The sequence below is a fragment of the Phalaenopsis equestris genome, unplaced genomic scaffold, assembly GCF_001263595.1.
Source record: "Phalaenopsis equestris unplaced genomic scaffold, ASM126359v1 Scaffold000361, whole genome shotgun sequence".
NCBI classification, from domain to species: Eukaryota; Viridiplantae; Streptophyta; class Magnoliopsida; order Asparagales; family Orchidaceae; genus Phalaenopsis; species Phalaenopsis equestris.
The window spans coordinates 207,452-213,738 of record NW_018164803.1 but is presented as its reverse complement, the minus strand read 5'-3'; positions in this window follow the sequence as shown (position 1 = coordinate 213,738).

Sequence of the window (6,287 nt, the reverse complement as noted above, 5' to 3'; positions counted from 1 at the left end):
TAGAGGAACTTGTCGACTTATATTGAAAAATGATTTTGCAGACCAAATGGGTCTCATATATTTCTTAGTATATTTGATTGAGCCTAATCATCAAGCCATGTGTCTATTTTATATATATATATATATATATATATATATATATAAATTAAATGTCCTTCCGAAGCGGGCGAAGAAATTTCAATTTCGGTGACCGACAACTTCCAACGGGCAACTCCTTAATATTTTAGTGCCGACATGGTTCTCCTCCAAATCTTTGACATCTCCCAGTTCTTCCTCCTTTGGATTCCAAAATAAAATGTTCCAAACTTGAGTTATTCCCCTTTCACACATCTTTGTTCGATCTCATTGAAAAGTCCTTTTCTTTGGAACTCCTTGAAGATAATATCCCCTGATTTTTATCGAGAATTTTCTTAGACAATTTCAGTTCTCTAAGATGTAATTAACTATAGGGGTTTGCCCTTATAAGAAGCATTTCTGAACCCAGCTTAATATAAACTCTATTTAATTCTTCATATTAAATAGGGGAACGTGTCGGCTTGTAATAAAAAATGGTTCTTATAATAAAAAAATGATTTCGCAGGCTTAACGGATGTCATACAATCTTTAGTTTATTTAATTGAGTCTTACCAGTAAGTGGTGTATCTATCATTCGGGATGGATACATTACTTGTGGTATTATGCTTGTTTATTTAAACTACTAGGGATATGAGATCGGTATGGTCTTGTATTTTCCAAAAAATCAAAATACTATTTTTTCTAAATTATATATGTATTACATTAAATTAAAACAGGTGTTAGGATATTCATCATAGCAACAGACAACTTAACAACTCTCAACTTTTTATGCTGGAAACACCATGATAGATTTTATTAGTGGACTCACATCTTTGAGTTGATAGGATCCCCAATCCAAACATTTCTTTATTGAAGGTCGTTGACCACTTATGTCTGATATTGTACAAATTATCCAACCAAGCATTCTTGTGTAGATTTCCTTTTTCAATCATTGTACCCCAGGTTTCTTCAAACTCCTCTTCGGAGTGCCATCTTCCCATGCATTTATAGAAGATATCATTGACTCTCTTACTACCCACACCTCAATGGACTTTTAAAGATAATTTCTTGTATATATGTCATTGAAATAATATATGTCTAGTGTGCGACCTTCAATAGCTCTGACCATTCCTTGATCCGGGTCAATGAATATTGTTATTGGGTGCTTGTTATCCATTATCCAAATAAAGGATTTAATTAACCACTTGAATGAGTCAACAGTTTCATCAGTCAAAAACCCAACTCCAAATAGAGCATTATGCCAGTGGTGGTTCACACCGATAATGGGAGCACAACATAAATGGTACTTATTCAGTCTATAACTTGTATAAAATATTATAACATCTTAAAGCAATCATAATTAAGCCTGAATATCCCATCACTCCAAAAGAAATTCAACAAACTACTGAACTCATCAATTTGGACATCCCGCCTAAACATGGTATCCTCAGCTTGCCTCTATGTGAACAATTGTAGTAGAGAATTAGCGCCCAATGTTCAATTTGAACTCTTCTCTCTCTTTGTATGAAATTAAAAGTATTCATTCTTCGTTAAATCAAGATTCTCCACTCCTCTGACTTTTGTAGCTAGAAAACTAAATGCATCGCTTGTTTTAATCCCGGATTGTGTCATCATTCTGAGCACTTCTACATTGATGTCACTCATCTTTCTGCTGGAACACAATAGATGTTTGTCACTGTTTGCCGCCAAAGGATGGTTATGACTTTCTATAAACTTTTTAACTAACCAGTTACCTTCGACATTGACGACATATCGGATCATGGTTGGACAACCAGTCCTTGTGTCCCCTCTTCTAAACTTCACCGTGACATTTAGATTTAACTCTTTCTTGAAACCAGTCTTACCACAAATGAGATCCTTTGTCTTATTTCTCTTTAAATTTGGTCAAAAACCACAGTGGTCCTTTCACACAATAAATTCAATTTGATGTGAATATGCAAAATATTGTTCATAAGCTTCCTTCTCATTACAGACAATTGATATTTGTTGACCTGATAATATATGAACAATTTCTGAGATTTTCTTTTTGAGTTCTGATTGTTTTTCTTTCTTAGATGTTAGAAGCGAATTTTGGTATTCTGGTTTCTTTTTTTTGTTATGAATTGTACTATTTTTTTTATATTTTCCCAATAATAAAGTTGGGTGTGACCCTTGAATTAAAAAAAAAACATTTAGGAATGTTTGGTGGTATATTTTAATGATTTACATTAAACAGATTTAATTAAATTTAATCATAACTAAATCAAACAATATTCTCTATCTAAAAACATTTGAATGTGATAAATCCAAAATTTTAAAATTTATTAAAATTTAATTTAAATTGGAGTTGTAGGCAAACTCCCCCCCCCCAAGTCCCTAAGATTTTAATTAAATCTGACCTAACTATTAAGGGCCCGTTTGGGGCAGCTTATAAGTGCAGGCGGCGTTTTGAAAATGCCGCTTTGCCATTTGTTTTGCACTTATTAACAGATTATCCCAAACTGTGTTTTATAATTTGTGAAAGACGTGGACCGCGGGTCGACCCACGCGGACCGCGCTTTTGTTCTAACCCTGCTTAGCATCCCGTGACCCTGCTGCTCTCATACGCATCCTTGCTCTCCGAAACTCGGTGGAGGTCCGATACTTCAATCATGGAGGTCGGAAGGATCACCGACGGAGGAGGTGGAGGTGACGCGAGACGGTGGGACGAAGAAGGCTATCACCATAGCATTCTTGTCGAGAGGGAGCTTAGCTCTTGCATTGTCTTCAGGATTGCTTTTGCTCCCTCTAAAAACCCTAATCCTGAAATCGTGTTGGTGGCATCCAGCGACGGATCTCTATCTGCCTATTCAATCGCGTCTTACATCTCCTCCTGTCCACGGGTAATAGTTATTTTTGTATTCGTGATTTTTCATTGCCCTAAACAGCTTGGAGAGGAAGAACATGGTGCTTCAAATTGCTTATGGGCTATGTTGTTTCACATATGCATCCTTATAGTTGCAAACCTGTCGCTTTATTCCCCCCTCAATTCCTTTGTATCTTTTTTTGTCTTTCTCTCCCTCTCTCCCTATCTCCATGCGTTGTGGTGTTGCCTGTACATGGGAAGAATGCAATGCAAGGTTGATTTTGAATCATTTGGGGAGAAAATGAACAAATGTATGCTACTTTGTTGTGATTTATATTAGATTCTTTTATGATTTTGTGAGGTGAGAAAGTTGCCTTTGCAAATGATTTAACAGAAAACATAAGATTTTGACGATTATTTGGGTAGGATTGAGAATATATGTTTCACAAAATGCATGAATAAAACAGCTTATCCAAAACATGGGCAGATTGGTTATTTCTTCAGAATCAGCTATTCTCAAAATGCACTAACCAAACAGTCAGACAGATTATCCGGATCAGCTGCCCATCAGCAGATTATCAGAATAAGCAGCTTATTAGCAGAAGCTGGATAAGCTGGAGCTGCCCCAAACACACCCTAAAAGACGAGAAATTATTCTGTCTGACAACCGCATGTGCTCTACATGCAGTAGCAAATGAAATGGGTATGCGTGTAATAATGGGCCCTCAATGAACATAAATAAGTAGAATAATAAATTGAAGGTGTGACCCGGCCCGAACCCCACCCAATAATCGAAAAAATGTATATTTGGATCTATCAAATTTCTCCAAATCCATAATTTCGGCATTTTTGATCCCGCCAAATAGAAAAAAGAATATTGGTGCTTTTTTCAAGTTTATGGATGTAGATTTTTTTTATTTTTTCATCTCCGTTCATATTCGAAAGCTAGGGCAGGGTATGCTAAATGGATTTCTCTGTCGACTAAGAAATGTTGATGGAATCTCAAAACGATTGCGAGAATGATGCCAATCAGCTTGGATTATTAGCTGCAGCCGAAAGCATTCCGCAGGTAATATAATTTCTTTGTTCAGGGGGGGTGTTATTATTGGCTTCCAAATGATAGTATTGCGGGGCTCGGATGGTGTGATTACTATATTATTTGATTGCTAAGTTACTTTGTAGGTATTATCATTGTGTTTAAGTTGTAGTAATGGTATTATCCTTCAGGTATTATTGTGGTTGCTATTGCCTTTTTTTTTTTGCTTACAAGGGTAGTTGGGTCTTATTTAGGTTTTACCATGGGTTTATTCTAGTGTTAGTATGGTTGTATTATGGTAGTATTTCTGCAGTTTAAGCTTTTAAGAATCTTTGTGTTATTATGGTACTATTGCTGTAGTGTTATCATGGTTTTATTATGCTAGTATTTTTGCATTTTTGGCTTTTAAGTATACTTTTGTGTTATTATGGTATTATTTATGTGATATTATGATTGTATTATGTATTATGTATTATGTTGTTATTGATTTATCATTTCATACCAGCATGATTGTATTTATTAATTAGTTTCATTGAAGCGTTATTTTATCATTCTAATAGTGGCGTTGTTGAAAGTTGTAGCTCCCCAAGGCTTTAACTGTGTGCTGTGTGTATTAATCCAATTGCGGATAGTTTGTTTCGCCCGGTGGTTCATAATGAGAAGGAAGCATATGAAAGAAGCTTATGAACAATATTGTGCATATGCACACCATATTGGATTCATTGTGCGAAAGGATCACGTTGGTTTGTGGCCAAATTCAAAAAATGATTTAGACAAAGGATTTCATTTGTGGTAAGACTGGTTTCAAGAAAGAATTGAATAACAATGTGGCGGTGAAGTACAGAAGAGGGGTCATAAGGACTGGTTGTCTAGCCATGATCCGATATGTCGTCGATGTAGAAGGTAACTGATCAGTTAAGAAATTTATAGAAAGTCATAACCATCCTTTGGCGGCATACGGTGACAAACATCTATTGCGTTTCAGCAGAAAATGAGTGATTTCAGTGCACAAGTGCTCAGATCGATGACACAATCAGGGATCAAAACAAGCGATGCCTTTAGTTTTCTGACTACAGAATTTGGGGGTGTTGAAAATCGTGATTACACGAAGAGGGATGCTTATAATTTCATACAAAGAGAGAAAAAGGGCAAGATTGAAAATGGGGACTCTAATTCTCAACTTAGATTGTTCACTAAGAGGCAAGCAGAGGATACGATGTTTGCATGGGACGTCCAAATTGATGAGTCTGGTAGTTTATTGAATTTTTTTTGAGTGATGGGATATCCAGTCTTAATTACGATTGTTTTGGGGATGTCATAATATTTGACACAAGTTATAGATTAAATAAATACAATTTATGTTGTGCTCCTATTGTCGGTGTGAACCCCCACTGGCAGAACGTTCTATTTGGAGTTGGTTTTTTGTCAGATGAAACAATTGAATCATTCAAGTAGCTGTTCAAATCATTTATCATAATTATGGACAACAAGCACCCGATGATAATATTCACTGATCAGGATCAAGCAATGGCCAAAGCCATTAAAGAGTGTCTTCCGCACACAAGACATAGATTATGCCAATGACATATTTATAAGAAATTGTCTTCAAAACTACATTGTGGTGTAAGCACCAAGAAAATCAATGAGCTTTTTTATAAATGCATGTCTAGTTGTAAGAAGAAACTTAGCATACAATGATTGGGATAGAAAATCTATATGAGAATGTTTGGTTGAGTAGTTTGTACAATATCAGACATAAGTGGTCAACAACTTTCAATAAGGAAATATTTGGGATGGGGATCATTTCAACACGAAGAAGTGAGTCGACGAATAACATTTGTCATAATGCCTCCAAGCCAACAAACACCTTACTGAGAGTTTCTTGGGTCTTGAAAATGTCATGAAAGCTTGGAGAAGGAATGAGAAGGATGAAGATTTTAAATCTGAACAGTCTGCAATTGTTCCCGCTGTGAAAAGTAGTCCTGTGTTAAGGCAAGGTGTTTTAGCTTATACGAGGAAGTTATATTCAATATTTGAAGCAGAGTTGTTACATGGTTTGTGTGGAGTTTCTGTGGAGTGCTCAACCACCGGAGATTCAGAATTTTATGTTAGAAACTTATATAATGAGCACACAGTCAGACTGTGGATTGTTAAGGTCGATAAAGGTAATTCTGAAATTACATGTAGTTGTAAAAAAATTTGAAATGATGGGTATATTATGTGCCACACTCTAAGGGTGCTTAACCATGAAAATATAACAAAGATCCCTGATAAATATATTTTATTACGGTGGTCGGTTCATGCAAAGAGGGATATATATAACAACTATGGTTATAAACATTTGAAAGATTC